This window comes from Girardinichthys multiradiatus, chromosome 3 (genome assembly GCF_021462225.1).
Source record: "Girardinichthys multiradiatus isolate DD_20200921_A chromosome 3, DD_fGirMul_XY1, whole genome shotgun sequence".
NCBI classification, from domain to species: Eukaryota; Metazoa; Chordata; class Actinopteri; order Cyprinodontiformes; family Goodeidae; genus Girardinichthys; species Girardinichthys multiradiatus.
This window is the reverse complement of record NC_061796.1, coordinates 2,310,089-2,326,265: the sequence shown is the minus strand read 5'-3', so window position 1 is coordinate 2,326,265 and position 16,177 is coordinate 2,310,089. Positions and strand designations below refer to the sequence as shown.

The following is a 16,177-nucleotide window of genomic DNA, read 5'->3' as shown; positions in this document are numbered from 1 at the left end:
TTACATTAATGGACAAATTTGTAGAGGGCACAAATAACAGTTGTTTGATTGAACAGCGCTCTGGGAAGTTTTGTGTTATAACTGCATCCTGTTAAAACTATTCATTAGCTTTGTCCTGACCTGTCTGCTGTGTACCTTTGTCTTCAATTGAAACATAAAGTTGTATGACTTCATTTAATGTTTCTGGATTTTGTGAAAAAAAAACAAAAAAACATTTAGTCTCCAAGCAGTTTAAAGTGGAATGAGGATGCATAAGTGTACAAAACAGTATAATCAGCATAAAGAACCAATCTACAATTAGAAAATGTAATATTCTTCATGTAAATTATGAACTGAATGGATCCAGGGACAGATCTCTGGGGAATACCTTTGGATTTAGGGAGACAAGAAGACTGAACTGAACACAAATGAATGCTGTACTAATTAAGGACCTTCTGAAGGCAATTTGTTGCATTGGGTTTAATTTAGCGGTATTACATTTCAGAGAGCTGAACACAAATGCAATCACCATTTTTATTTGAGAAGACTTTAAAAACCATCTTTCATTCCCCTTCCACTTTACAATTATGCTCTACATTTTTCTTAGCTTATTACATATAATCCCAATAATAGACAGTAATGTTTGTGGTTGAAATGTGATAAAATGTGAAAAAAATAGAGGTTTGTTTTTTATTGTAAGACACGTCTAGTGTTTATGTTTCGTCTTACTTTAGTTGAGTTGGTAACAGATGCAGGAGAGATTTCCAGGTAAGTAAGTTTTGTAGCTGTGGTCTGAAACACGTGGCTAGAGGATCCGAGATGGACCTTGGGGGAGGTATGAGGTAAAATCTGTGCAGGTGATTCTAGGACACAGTGAGAGACAAAATAAGCAACAATTACTGGTAATATAACAACTAGGAATTTTAGATTATAAATTGCTCAGGGCCTTTTAAGCTGTGGCTTCATGAGATGATTGGAATCTGTTAGGTCTGCAGTCATAACAGAAGCTGCAGAAGGGATGTAAAGAAGTTAGGAGGAGACAGCTCAGGAAATCTCATTACCATTCTTACTCTCTAGGTCAAAGCTAAATTTTCTCAGCAAAACAAAAGAAGTAGCTAACAGTAAACAATAAACAAATGCCCCTCCACTGGATTTAGCTTCCTATAGAAGAGCAGATGTAGCTCTTTCTTAAATCTCATCTTGCCAAGGTAGAGAGTTTTCTGTCCGTGCAGTTACAGAGCTGAGTCATAAAAATGAGAGGTAGCTCCTCAATGGCCTTATTAAGTCCAATAGGAGTTTGGCGGTGATGCTCACACAAACCAGTTTGTCGGTGCAAATCTAAAAATGTGTGCCCAAGCTGTATCTCACACATCAGAACATTAGCCGCCATGAATTCTTCACAAAGCTGCACCTGGGGGCTGCGTTGCCAATCAGTAACAAAATTTACCATCCAGGCGAATGAGTCAGAAAATAGGGAACATCACAAGAAAATGTAGCCGCTGAGTCAAAGTAGAAGGCTTTGCCCTGCACTGGCGAGAGTCTAAGTATTCCCAAACGCGTCTCTTATTCTGGCAATAAATCATAACTAAAAAAGGTGGTGCCTGGCAGTCAAGACGATTAAGAACTCCCCTGATGGAGGAGGTAATAGTGAGCAATGTCACTGACATATTGTTTATTGCTTTTTATAACTTTCCCGTTTGCCATAGAATGTTCTACTTTTCTTTCTGGTGCAAAGAAAAAGCAAAAAACTAATTCACTTTTTCTACTTCTGCTACCTTTTACTCTTGTTAGGTTTTTATCCTCAGAATGTAACCTTAAATGTCAAGCCCTTAGCTCTGTCTGAGATCCTTTTGGATTGATGGTTTGTTTGCAGAAAGTGGCCCATAAATGTTATGGTCCTTGAGATCTACCACTGCTTCCCACTGACTCCAGCAGTGGGTTGTAGCTTATTTTTAGACATTCCTATATAAATGCTGTACTTCCTGTAAATTAAACTAAACACCATCTATAAAAAAAGAAACGTATCAACCAGATGAATACAAGATCAGATAAGTTCTATATAAAGGTGACTTGTTTGCTAGTCTCACTAAATCGCAGTTAAACTCTGCATTAGCACAGTTTTGATCTCCAAGTTTTGACAAAAAGGTAAACAATAAGAAAAAAACCTTCAGGTTCAAGGTTTGTCAGATGTAAATTAAAGGCCATTTAACATATACAAGATCACAAAGCTTGTATTTTACACAAGCAATTCTACTACTCTGTAATAAAGATGTCAGGTCTCAATTTTCCTGTAAAAACATTTTTGTTTAAATTATTGTATTTTACATGAAACACTATGTGATATTTGGTTTAGAATTTGGTGTTTCAAAAAGTCTGTAGCTTTAATTACATGTAAGAAATCCATGTATTAGTTTGGCAATAACTACATGTATTGCTGAAAGATGTGGATATACTTCTTAATCACATGTTTAACAAAGTATAACCTCTTTGTGATATGTTTTACCTTTTTGTTATTGACCTTGAAGTATCACCAGTCTTCAAAAAAACTTTTAATTGTCTCTTGTTTCACACAGTAACCTAAACTAAAGTAAACTACAGGGGTCCTAAACTTTGGTCCTCGACAGCCGTTGTCATAAAACCTTTAGATGTGTCCCTAGCCCTATGACCCCTGAATCAAATGGTTAAATTGCCTCATTAGCAGGCAGTTTGTTAATTATCTAATTTCTTGAGTTAGGTGTGTTGAAGCATACAAAAAGTTGCAGGACCTGCAGGTCTTTTTTTTTTTTTTTTTTTGGTATTCCCTGGAAGAGTTTGAGCCCCCTGATTTAGAGTGACTGTAGTTGATATATTATTTCTGCATTACTGCACTCATTGACAACTGTATGACTCATGCAAAAAAAAAAAAAAAGTGGAAGATGCAGATCTTTGTTTTGGCTTAGATCTGAATATAGTTATATGATTTCAGAGAGTTGATTGTGTAATGTAGGTTATTTCAAATGTTCATGTAATGTACTTTCAAACTATTGCCTAGATCACCACGTTAAAATGGGGTCATGTTGCTTGGAGTATGCTAAATTACATTTAAATTTTTTAAAAAAAATGTTTCATCACATACTGTATTCGTCAAAAAGTACAAATAATCTGAAGTCTTTTGACTACTGTTTTCCATTTGCTCAGGTCCTGTCTGGATGTAAATCAGTTTTTACCGAATCCTTTTCTTTTCTCCCTATATTGCCTGCATGATTTCATGATGATAAATACTAAGATAATCTGATAATTCTGGTTTTCTAATAATAGAACCCTGAACTGCAGCCTCAGGTGTTCAAGAAGGTTGAGGTTTCTGGACTGTGGCGCAAAGCAGTCAGGTTTCTCCACACCAAACTTTATACACCTGCCATGGAAGTGACTTTAATACCAGGATTCATTGATTTGGTGGTGTAACCCAATACTTTGATAATGACTATTTACATTGTTAATTTGCACCAAAGGCAACAAAACTATCAATGCAGACACATAGACAGTAAACAAAAGTGTGAAATAACTCTAAACATTTTTATATTTTAGATTCTTCAAAATAGTCACCTTTTTGACCCTTTGCATCCTTAGCATTTTCTCCATGACCTTCATGAGGTGAAATGGTGTTTCAAAGTCTTGAAAGAACTTCCCAGAGGTTCACTGAGAGCAAAGGGCAGCTGCTTGTAATCGAAAATATAGCTAAAACATATTTAAAGCTCTTTTACAATTTTTCGTTCAAAGTTTTGATGACTTCAGTGAGAATCGACGTAGAATGTAAATAGTTATAAACATAAAAAAAAACATAAAATGAGAAAGTGTGTTTAAAAGTTTTGACCTATATATATATATCTATATATATCTATATATATATATATGTATATCCCCTATTGTGATGCTTTTAAACTGCTTCATGTGGGCATGATTTAAGACTCAGGTGGAGGCCTCAACAATCTCCTGGATCAAAGACTACCTGACAAACAGACCACAGTTTGTGAGACTGAAGGATTGTGAGTCTAACCAGGTAGTCAGCAGCACAGGAGCACCACAGGGGACTGCACTCTCACCATTCCTCTTCACTCTGTACACCTCAGACTTCCAGTACAAGACAGACTCCTGTCAAATACTCGGATGATTCTGCAGTCGTGGGGTGGATCAGAGATGGACAAGAAGCTGAGTACAGGAAGGTGGTGGACCTCTTTGTGTCATGGTGTGGAAACAATCATCTCATTTTGAACGTGACTAAAACAAAGGAGATGATTGTAGATTTTAAGAGAAACAGGAATAAGTCAAAAACTATTTATATCATGGGAGAAGAAGTGGAGGTGGTGGAGGAGTATAAATACCTTGGTGTTCACCTGGACAACAGACTAGAGTGGAGATGCAACTGTGAAGCCATCTACAAGAAGGGACAGAGCAGACTGTACTTCTTGAGGAAGCTTAGGTCCTTTGGTGTTTGCAGCAAGATGCTGCATATCTTCTATAAGTCTGTTGTGGAGAGTCTGATCTCTTCTCCATCATCTGCTGGGGAAGCAACATCAGAGCCAAGGACTTAAAAAAGCTCAACAAGCTGATAAAGAAGGCTGGCTCTGTTCTGGGGACTCCTCTGGAACCTCTGGAGATCATTGTGGAAAGACGGATTCTTCGTAAAATGAAGAACATTATGGAGAACTCTGAGCATCCTCTTCATGAGACTGTCCTACAACAACAGAGTGTCTTCAGTCAGAGGCTTCTTCAGATCTGCTGTAAGACGGAGCGCTACAGGAGATCCTTCCTGCCCACAGCCATCAGCATCTGCAACGGCTCTTTGAAGAAACCTTCATAATATGAGCTATAACAACATTTAATTTCCCTTTGGGATTAATAAAGTATTTTTGAATTGAATTGAATTTGAATGATTTATATTGTGTCACGCACTATTGTTACTCATGCAGTCAGTTTATTTAATCTCCAGCCTCATCATTCTTAATCTGCAGAGGGTTGGTTTTTTGTTTAGGTTTTTTTTTTTTTTGCCCAGCATATTTTCATTAACTTAATCATGCTTTAAACGCATCTCTGCCGTGTCAAGCGCATACATAAATTAGGATGGCATAAATTGTAGTATTTCTTCCGGGTTGAGGAAATCAAGGGAGGGATGAGCAGAGATGCTGCCAGTGTTTGCTCTGCACATCAGCAGCCAGCCGGGGTTCTAGCTCGCAGTCAGACAGTCAGTGGCACAGGCAGCACGTCCACCCGGGAGAGAGACAGCAGCGCTCACGGAGGCGCAGAGGCACTGAAGACTCAACCGACACTCACATTCCCGGTCTTCTTAAATGGATATATTCTGTTTTAATTCTTTTTGAGTCTGCATTGTGTCCTTTTAGATAAGAAAAGAAGGACAAACGCCCGGACTTGTTTTTTTTTTGGTGCCTGGTTCTTCTCGACCGTTCACAGAGAGCCACTCTCCCCACATCGTTAGCTTCCTAAGCTAGCTAGCCCGCTAACTTAGCGGTGATACTTTCTACGGTATCAACGTCAGTTTTCTGCCTCGGAGCTAGCCTGCGGTCTTTTGTGCCACGGCGGCAGATCAACGTGACCCGTCACGACAGGTAAGCGAACAAAACGCGTGGAAATATGTTCTTTATTGTTGTTTTTTGGACCCACAATGTTACCGCTGGTTTTGCCGCTGGCCAACGAGGTTCTAACGGTATGTAGGAGCAGCAGCAGGCTGGTGCTTCTGAGGGTTCTTGTTGACAGAAGCAGCCAAGCAACGGGGATGTGATGCGACTCACCGTTTAACACGCTGGTTATCACCTCACAGGTGAGATTATGGCTCCACGTTTTCTTTTCTTGCGGGCACACCTTTAAATACTTTTCACTGACTGTAAGGATTCGCATAAAAAAATCATCATTCTTTAAGACTTCCTATGAGACACTTAACGTTTCGCGTTCAACATTGACTGCTGATTTTCGGTGAATGGGCCACCGTCGGGTTAAAATAATCGCACATTTGCCGCATTTTGCTGCAGTAAATTTTACTAACGGTTAATCCAAATTACTGAGACAGTTAACTGATGCCCTACCCTGTCTGCATGTGTTTGTGAAGGAGCGCAGCAAGGTGTGCATGGACAAAGTTGACCGTCATGCTTTTACAATGGAGAATGTGTTACTCTTCCTGGTGGCCGTTTCCTCTCCTTTTTCCTCCTCCTGAAACACTGGAGCTTGAGTGTTACATTACAGACTGGTAAAATTAGCCCCCAAACAAGAGTTTAACCTCGGGTTGGTTGCTGTTGTGTATCATGTGTTTGTTGGAGGTTCGATCGGTCAGCTCAGCTTCACACAAAGAGGGGAAAAAGTGATTAGAATAATATTTAGCCACATTTTAAGGATACGAATGACTTGGTGAGTTGATTTAGGTGCTTAGAGCCTGACATGTCAGGGAATGTGTTTAATGATGGGTTGTGCTCGAGTGAGCATGCATTAACAATGCTGTAATTATCTAGAGAGATAAGAAAATGGATTCACTATTAGTCCAAGGAGAGTCACAAATGCAGATCAGACAATGAAGACGTATGATTGACAGGAAACAAATTAATTTTACTCTCTTGTGTCTCTTAAGGGCCGAGGAAAAGCTGAACATATGTGTTTTATCCTCTGTGCAAGCAGTTCTCAAAGTTTATTTTTAAAAGTGCAAATTTGATTTCTAGATAATGTCAAACGTCTGGAGAAACTATGGATAAGCTAATTGCTTTTCTTTTTCTTAAACCACTATATTTGTGAAAATAAAGTATAATGAGCCATGTAACTTAAAGAAATACAAACAAATTGAACTTAAACTGAACTGATTTCGCAATTCTGATTTTGACCAATACCAACTATTATTATTTTTTTCATTCCAAAGTTATTTTATCACATGAAAGAGAAACAATATGCTACTGGTTCTTTGAAAGAGGTAGTAGGTTTGAATCCAACAGAAAATGAGAAAATGAAGGAATTACGAGATGTTCCCCATTCATGAAAAGTATCGATTTAACGAGTTAATGATTTTTTTTTTTTTTTATTAAACTCAAAGTGTGTCATAGTAAATGTTGTTGGTTCATGCTTTCTAGATTATTTGATTTCTTACTTTGGATGCATTCAGTGAGTAGGATGAAAATAAAAGTGTGTTTTCCCCCACTGATCAGAGATTATCAAATGAAAATTGGCTCATTGATTGGTGCATCTCTAACCTAAACTTGATCAATTTGATAACTTTCCATCCCTCAAGAATAAACAAAATAAATTAACTGAATATAAAGAGCAACAATATTCAGTTAAATCAAAAACCTGTGGACAGTCACTTGCATTGACTTTGCAGCAATCCCTCATACTGAGCATGCATGTAGCGACAGTGGAGAGGAAAAACTCCCTTTTAACAGGAAGATACCTCCAGCAGAACCAGGCTCAGTGTGAGCGGCTATCTGCCACCACCGACTGGGGGTTTGAGAGAACAGAGCAGAGACACAAAAAGAACACAGAAGCACTGATCCAGGAGTACTTTCTAAGGGAAGGAAAAATAAATGTTAGTGGATGTAGCTCCCTTAGTCGTTTCACCTAGAAAGAAAGAACAGATAAATTCTGAGCCAGTTTTCAAGGTTAGAGTCTGAAAGAGAGCACATAGTTAGTCACAGTAAAAGCTCAGCCAATTGCTATATCTAGGAGAGAGAAAGGGTTAAACACTGAAAGACAGGGCCAAGTGGGTCATCGGTAGAGGGTGAGCATTAAGTTGTTGCCAGCAGAAGCTCGGACGATGCCCCTCGCCAGAAAGGTGTCACAGATAGACACAGAGTCAGGCCAGGTGTAGCTTCTAGGAAGAGAAAAGAGAGAGAACAAGGTTAAAAGCTGAAATAACAGCAAATAATGCAAAATTGGAGAGTAGTGTGAGATTGTAGCGAAGAAGGTGAAATTGGCACTTCCTGCCTGTTATGAGCTAACTAAATCTCGGGCCCTATGAAATATATGTACTTTTTTTTCACAAATTCGATTTTTCTTCTTCAAAATCACGTTTTACTAAGTAAATACATTCCTAACCTCAGAAAGTATTTAATCATATAGGTAATTTATATAATCTTAACAGTTGAATAGAAAAATAACCTAAATTATTGGAATTAATAAAATTTTTTTGTAAAGCTCTAAAAATCTACCCGTAGCATGCATGTTGGGAAGTTGGGAAAACAATCCTTTTTGTAAGATAAAAACTATTCAGGTATGGACTTAAAACTCACAATAAATCAGAATTACATGTTCCACAATCGTATTGTGATTGTGATCAACCTAACTCTCTCACCAGTAATAGTCTGCACCAGATTTAGCTGTTTTTTTACTTGGTTTTAGATAGCAACCCCCAACTAAAACACCTGTAACTCTATCTTTTATATTTAAATGGCTATTTCACTCGCCGCATACAACCACAAAAAGTCTTCAGGAAATTCATTTTTTTCCTGCTAAGGATATTTTGGCAGGGTGTGCCACATGTTAAATGTTAGCTTGATGCCTCTCTGTTTTGATTAAGCTTGTTGATAATAGTTGTCATAACATGTCATCTTTGTCCTTACAATAAAACAAGTGTGAACAAAACTTACATAAGAGTGGCTCTCTTGTTTAATAAACTAAGCATTTGTAATTATTATTGACATGTTTTATTACAGCCTGCTGGGCTGCGTTCAGTTCTCTCCAACACACTTGTTGGCTGAGCCTCAGCGGAGCATACTGTTAAAAAGAAGGTGGGGACTAGATTAGCAGTCTAATTACCTTTTCGTTTGGTCCATAATGGTGTTTGGACTTTGAGAAAAGGTAGAATTCCTGAAATTCATTATTTCCATTTCAAGATTTTATTGAAAAAGTTGCTTCTGCCTGACATCTGCTGTTTTGGCAAAGTCTTCTTAATGACTTAACAACCGTACCACTCCTTGACCTTGTAAAACATTTTTATTCTGCATTTAAGAACTAGTGTCAGCAAATATATTGCAGGTGTACTCTGAATGCATAATATTTAAATAACTAGTTAACACTGGCTGCATCTCAAGCAGTTCCTTGTGATATCTATATTATATACAGTGATACTGCGATAATGATACATTGTGCAACCCCAAACTAAAGGTTTTGATATATATGCGGGGCTAAGCTGAACAACATAACAACAAACTTAACTAGACCCAATAGGTCAGTATAGTCAAGAATTAATGGTTCTCACAGTTAAATGTGCTCAAAATTATGAAAATTCAGGTGAAAGATGCATACTAGATAGATTGTCCTGTGTCACAATCTAGCATTGAGCCCTACAACTGAGCTCAGTACCGTGGTAAAGGATGACAGTCAGGCATAGAAAGGAAATGAATCATGTTCCCCATTTCAAGGCCATTGAAGTCAGTAGATGTGTTTCCTGCCCTTTCTGTTAACTCTGCACTGAGGCCACAGCACATGTGCAGTGCTTGTATGTCCAGGTGTTCAACAACTGATTTAAGTTTTTCCCTAACTATGTCAGTTTCTTTTCTCTCTTCCAAGTGGTTGAGTAAATGAAGGTGTCAAATGTACAGGATGTGAAAGTCTGGGTGTCTGTGTGTTACAAGTGGTTTGTAGCTCATATAGAAAGTGTGTGTTAGTATTTACATTGTGACCGTAATAAGGGTGGTTCGGACAGATTTTCCTGGAAATTATATTCATTTAGGTTTTGTGAAATATGACATTAAGAAGAATATGTGCTTGTACCTTTACCTAGATTCAGTATGTAATGTAAAAGGTGACAATCTTTAATATTTGCTCAGTTTATCATTGAGTCTGGCTTTGGTCCTCCTACTGCCCTGAGGTGGCTCAGGAACAATAGCTCTATTCTGGCCCATGTCTTCGGAGGCAGGCAACAGCATTCGGCGCTCTCGGGACTGTGTGCCAGCGAGGCTTGGTTAAGGATTCGGTTTCCACAGCCACCTGGAGCTCCAAGCACAGGAATGCCATTGTTCCTCTGTCCAGACTACGGCCAGATTAGATGCACATGCAAACAGACACATGCATGAGGACCTTGTCCCAAACGTAGGTCATCCGTCTTTGTTACCTTGCCATTGCTCACAGCAGCTGTAATCAGACAAACATTGCGGGAAAGAAAACTGAGACTCCATCCCTGTAACTCATACATAGCTCTTCATCCCCGAAAGAGCTATGTATGAGTTGCTTGTTTTTGTTTTGTAGCAGCAGATGATACAAACCCTTGGTGCTTAGTAAAGTTTTTCTTTCTCACTCTGTCCCAGCAATTTACAAAGAGGCTATTGTTTCATGGTACTTCTAGGTTGTACATTATTCGGCAGTTGATAGACAGGATGTGTGGCAAAGAGATAAGTGGAAGTGATTCAGTAAATGGGCTGGGCTGGTAATGCAACCTGTAACTGCTGCGTTGAGGTTGGTTCAGCACGTTTTGGACCTGCTCTACCTACACCACTACGTCCCAGCTGGTGCTTTTTAATAACGCCTATTTTCCAATCCAAATGGCCAATCAATTATTTATAAAGTAGCAAAAAGTGCAGAAGTCTCTGTTCTTTAGCAAGTTTATTGTGAGGGATTTCTGTATTTAAAATCCAAAGCCAGAATGTTAGAAAGTTAGAACCTGTAGCTCCACATTCTAACCTTTGACATTTTTTATTCCAGAACATAAAAAACTTTTCATTGTGTAAAATAGAAATTGTTCCATTATCATGGTCACCACATTGAGGCTCATGGTTAGTTAGCTGTGCGTGTAATATCGGTTTGCTAAAATGCATGTTCTTATCCACACACTGGCCACTTTTTATTGTTCACCTTGTTATTACCGGGTTAGAAACCCTTTAGCCCTCACTACTGCTTTAGTTCTCTATAACAGAGGTTCAACAATGTGTCACAAACATTCTCAGTGATCTTGGTCTGTAGTGACATTACAGCACCACTCAGTTTCTGCAGATTAGTCCAGTGCATATCCATTATGTGAATTTCCCATTTCACCACATCGCAAAGCCACTCTACTGGATAGAGATCTGGTGACTCTGGAGGCCATTGGAGTATGGTGAACAAGTTCAGGAAGTCAGTTTGAGAGGATTTGAGCTTTGTCACATGGTGCATTATCATGCTAGAAGGAGCCATCAGAGACGCAGAGGGGTAAAATGCGTGACCCATGTTCATAGGCCTTAGTCCTCAACGCAGGCTCTCACAGGGTCGAGTCCCAGGTCTGTTGACCTTTCCTGCATATCTTTCCCCCTCTCTACGCTCCTTTCCTGTCAGCTCACTGACAAACATGGAAAATAAAGGCCACTAGTGCCGCAAAAAAAGTAGCCATCAGAAGAGGGGTACATTGTAGTCATAAAGGGAGGGACTTTAGGTTCAGCAAGTCATTTTCCAGTTCCAGATGTTTGAAGAAGTTGTGTTGCTGTCCTGTGATTTGCTGTTTGTGTTAATTGAATGGGTGTAGTTAATAAAGAGGCTGGTGAGTGTATGCTGAGCAGTAACTTTCGTGGTTTTTAACTGTATGTTAATTAGCCATGTGATTTACTGGCAAACAGAGTTTTGTAGCCTTTAGTAATTTCTTTATTTAACTGTGACAGATTAGCCTGCTGATGGGAAAATTCCATTCTGTTGACATTGAAAAACACGGGGAGCCAAGTTTTCTGCAAGTGCCTACATTGTATGCTGTGTCATGCTTCCATTGTTACGGTGTGTTTTTTGTTAAAGATAAAATGTCAAATTTAGTTTAAGTTTTCTCTTCATAGAAAACATTGCAGAAAGAGCAGCTCTCCGTACATCTGATTACTGGTTGTCTGGTCTCACTCTCATTAAGCTGATAAACAGCTGCTTTACAGAACAGTCTCTAAATACCAGATCACTTCTGAAACATGCAGACCTGCCGTCACGACCCATTATTACCCTTCCAAACAACTTTTAAAGTTAATTTGATTGGCTGGATGTGTGGTATCTGCCCTGCACAGCGTGACTGAGATTATAAGTAACCAGTTAAAATGATCTTTATCACCAATTTATGAAATTGACAAGAACACCAAACTCTTATACGTTTTTAGTAAAAGAAGTGACCTTGACTGGCTCTTGCAGAGCAATAAATGCAGTTGGATAACATTTTTCTACCTGTTTTCATCACTGCCTGAAAAAAAGTGGAACTGATTATTCTTTGCTGCTACTGAAGACTCATTTGACGAGAGTTAAACCAGAATGTTTTCCCATAAAATTTAGGTTAACCATTAGCAGAAGTGTAACTTCTTACAAAGGCACTTTTATCCATTGTGTAAAATTGTCCTCTATTTGGATCACATCTTAATGGGAAGTGGTGGGTTTCTTTAACTGTCTAAAAGTCTAATGTCGATTAAATCCATAGATCAGGATTACATTGCAAAGGCAAGTCACATTTTTCTTTGTTCTCTTTGTCTAAAATGTTTTAAACTTTCTAAATAAGATATTGTTAGTCCATTTAGTATCTGTATTTGTGCTATAGTGCTAAGATGCTATAGTGAGCTTTTTTCCTATTTAAAAAATGGCTTTAACTTCAATTATTTGTTCTTTGTTTATCACCAACATGTTTAAATCTTGTATGCTGAGAAATATGCTGGGCCAGGATAGGACCTTGGCTTCATTTACTGTTTCCAATGGAAGTGGCATTAGCCGACAACTGTTATTAAACTTTAGTGTTATTTAACAAAAGCCTTCAAAAAGTTTTAGTTTTAGGAAAAACTTAGTATGATTGCCACTGCCAGTTAAAACCATTGTCATGCTTAAAACTATAAATATAATTGCACCTTACATACTATAAATACAGTAAATGAAAAATACATGATTGATAATTCAGTGAAAAAAAATCGTAAAAATGCTTGAAATGACAACCTATTCTATACTTAGTAGCCACTGTTTCTGTGATGCTGTGCTCCGGTGCACAGCCAGCTAAAGTGTGTTCAAAACAACCCATGGTTTGACAGAGAGCATCTCATTTTATGTGATAAGGATTCAAGCTCCCCCCTGTCTCGCATCCTCTCAGTTGCTTGGTTATATGCTCTGCAGTATTGGATCCACATAAAATGCTGGGCTTGTAGCACAACCCATTTTTGTTTGATTTGGCTGAATGTTTACATTTTAATTGCCTGATTAAATTGGTGGTACTGAACATGGCTCTTTCATTAATGACCTCCAAAATTGGCCCGAATGGCTACGTTTGCAAGTGAGGACGGATCTGCTGCAGACGTGTTGGCAACACTGGTTTCCAAGGTCCTTCACATGATTGTCCACAACTTTGGGTCAAACATAAAACCATTAACAAAAGGTTGATCCCAGAGATCTTGGGTTGCGTGTAGTCAGCTACAATGATACTTGTTAGTCAGTGATGCCTTTGATCAGGACCTCGATGCGAGTGTAAACAAGATACCAATGCTGAGACAGAACTTGGCATTAGCTTCTCAAACTGCTGAACTGGGTTAGTTGGTCCCCTCAGTGATGTAAACGTTTTTTGGGTCTGTAAGTGTTTCTCTTCACAGTGATGTTGTACATAATAGTTCATTTTACAATCTAAAACAACAACACAGGTCATGGTAGAGCTATGTGGAGATAAGCAAGTTGAGCACTCTTTCTCTTTGCTTCGGTGTTATATATTTTGTATTTTCTACACAGACACAGAAGAGAGTCTTGTTGGGTAAACCGTTACTACATTTTGATTTCACCTTGCCAAAACATATCAATCTGAGGCTGATCTATCTACGGAAGGCCGAGAGAAGTAGCATCTTGTACTGTTTCCATGAATGTGTTTTCACATATATACTTCAGTGGATTTCCCTGAAGTCTCAGAACAGTGCCCTGACTAACAAAAACATTAATGGAATTAAGACATAAAAGACAGAGTTCTTCTTTTCTCCTGTATTGCTGTGTTCCTCTGCCTCCTTTCTTTCGGATACACTGCTTCAGGTCTGAAAAGGCAGAAGCTGCCATATGTTACTTCCCTTCCTAATTGGTTAAACCCAGTCCACTGTGATGTTTTAGTGCTTAAAAACCCAATTCGTCTTGTTTTCTCTTTAATTAAAGAAACAAGCTTTTATGTCTTGTTTGTTGTTGTAAGATGGTTATCCTGTTATATCAGCTCCCCTACTTAAAACAGACAGCCTAGATTAGTTGTAGATCTTAAAACGGGTCACTTAGGATGTGGATAGGTAGTTTAGCTGGATCAAATAGCACTTCAGTAGCTGATCTTCAGAAGCAGAAAGCAGAAGGATGAGAAAAAAAGGAACCGATGGGGATCATTTAGCATTTTGTTTTTGGCTGGCCGTCCTTGTAAGCAGACATTTGTAAGCAGGATTTGTAAGCAGACAGCTTCGTGGTATGTTTGTGTGTGTGTGTGTACTTGTACGCATGTGCTTCTGCCTGTGTGTCCTCTTGCTCTGCAGCGGGTTACATTAGGGCTAGAATTGCGTCGAAGTGGGTCAGCCAGCGCCACCAGGGAGTCCTGTCAGTGCTGTGCTGCCTTCTCTCATACTGGAACCAACTAAAGGCCAATACAAACAGATAAATCCTGGTTGTACACGTGTATTCAGCACACATGTTCCCTGAAAATAGTATGTTAATTTATATTGAGAAGATCACACTTTGTAAGCTGAGTGGGAGGAGTATGATCTTTGCGTTATGTCATGCAGTGACCTCACTTGTTCCTGCCTTATTCAATGCACTTTGACTCCTCATAAATGGCTGTGTTGGAAATGTTGTATTTGTGAAGGGAAAAAAAGAGCAGTAACCCTAAGCTGTGCCAGAGAATGTTTAAACTGCCTATAGAGCCTTTACAGATGATTCAGAGGCTGTCACACTCAGTGTGTCTCAGCTGGATGGACACAGCGTTTCTGCAGGCTTAACGATAAGGAAATAGGATTTAGCGCAGTATTCAGACGAGGTTTTTTTTTTTTTTTTCCCAAGCTGCAGTCTCTTGTTTTCTGCATTGGTTCTTCTCTGAGGAGGATTTAATGGGCTATTTCTGTTCTCTGCTTGCATGCCTGTGTCCCATCGTTGTTGAATAGTGAAGGCATCATGAGCTCATTTGAAGGTAAAAGATATACGCATAGTTTAATATTAGATTAAGGCCCAGCAGGAATATGTCTTAACTCCCTCAAAGTACAAAAACAATCTGCGGCTCCACATTGTGAGATGGTCTTTGTTGGATGATGTTTTTGTGTTCTTTACAAGATAATGTAATTTCTTGTACTTCTTCTACTTTCAAATGCAATGATATGAAGTGTTAATAATCGGAAAAAGTAACTGATAGTGTTCTTTCAGGAAGACGTGTGAAATTCCTCTGAACATTTTAAATGTAAAATATGCTTAATGATGCTAGTTTATCACATGGATATGCAGTAAGCATGGAATGGTTTACATGTTATGGTACAGCAAGGTTGTAAAAAGTTATGGCTTTTAAACAACGGTTTTCCAGCACACTGATGGACCAGGTGTTGTCTGGTCATATGGTGCTTAGAGTATCTGCACCCCTTCTGACCTGTAGCTGCAAGGAAGGACTCAGTTCAGTTTATTTATATATCCATAAACTATATCCAAGTCATATCTAACTACTGTATATAGAATTATATAATCAAATGAATCCAGTTCACACCAAAACAATCCAAACATATAGAACGAACACATAAATCAGACTAATCAGATCATAATTTTAATTCAGTGCAGTGACATAAAGTTGCCCATACAATTCAAACTAAAGCCCAACCGATTGCAGTGACTTTGTAGAAATCCCTCCTCTGCATGTGGCAACAGCAGACTGACAATTAATCCTTCTAAAATTTACCCCCCACCCATACTTTAATATAAACAAAAACAATTGCTTTTTACTGTAGCAAAAATAGTGTCACCTATTGCTCTTTTTAATGTAGAACTGTGTTGAAACAAAATTGTAGAAGTTTTGGGATTTGGCACATCTGTCGGGAAAGGGAACAGCTTGTCAGGGGCCCAATTACAGAGAAGCATAACCAGGCCAATTAATTATCTAACATCACCTTCAGTTAGCTTCCCAACACTATTTTACAAAGACCAGAAAAGTAGACAAGAACTACTATTCTGCACAAAAAGCATGTTTACTTTCAAACTGTGGTGTTGTAGAAAGTCATGATTTCTTTAAAATAGGAGGTGTTTTTGCTTACACTAACTTTACATTCATCTCAGTTACTGA

The 16,177-nt window shown here is 38.6% G+C and overlaps 1 protein-coding gene across 4 annotated transcripts in view; it reads left to right on the top strand.

Moving 5' to 3' along the window:
• The first annotated feature begins 5,128 nt into the window (after positions 1-5,128).
• Positions 5,129-16,177, top strand: part of galnt1 (UDP-N-acetyl-alpha-D-galactosamine:polypeptide N-acetylgalactosaminyltransferase 1) — a 69,994-nt gene continuing 58,945 nt past the window's right edge. The window contains exon 1 of one of the 4 annotated variants that reach the window (XM_047361108.1): positions 5,129-5,579. The gene's annotated coding sequence lies outside the window, so the exon portion shown is untranslated. Of the gene's footprint in view, positions 5,580-5,709; positions 5,792-15,023; positions 15,047-16,177 lie in introns of those variants that run through there. The other 3 variants (XM_047361112.1, XM_047361109.1, XM_047361110.1) reach the window with 3 other exon arrangements.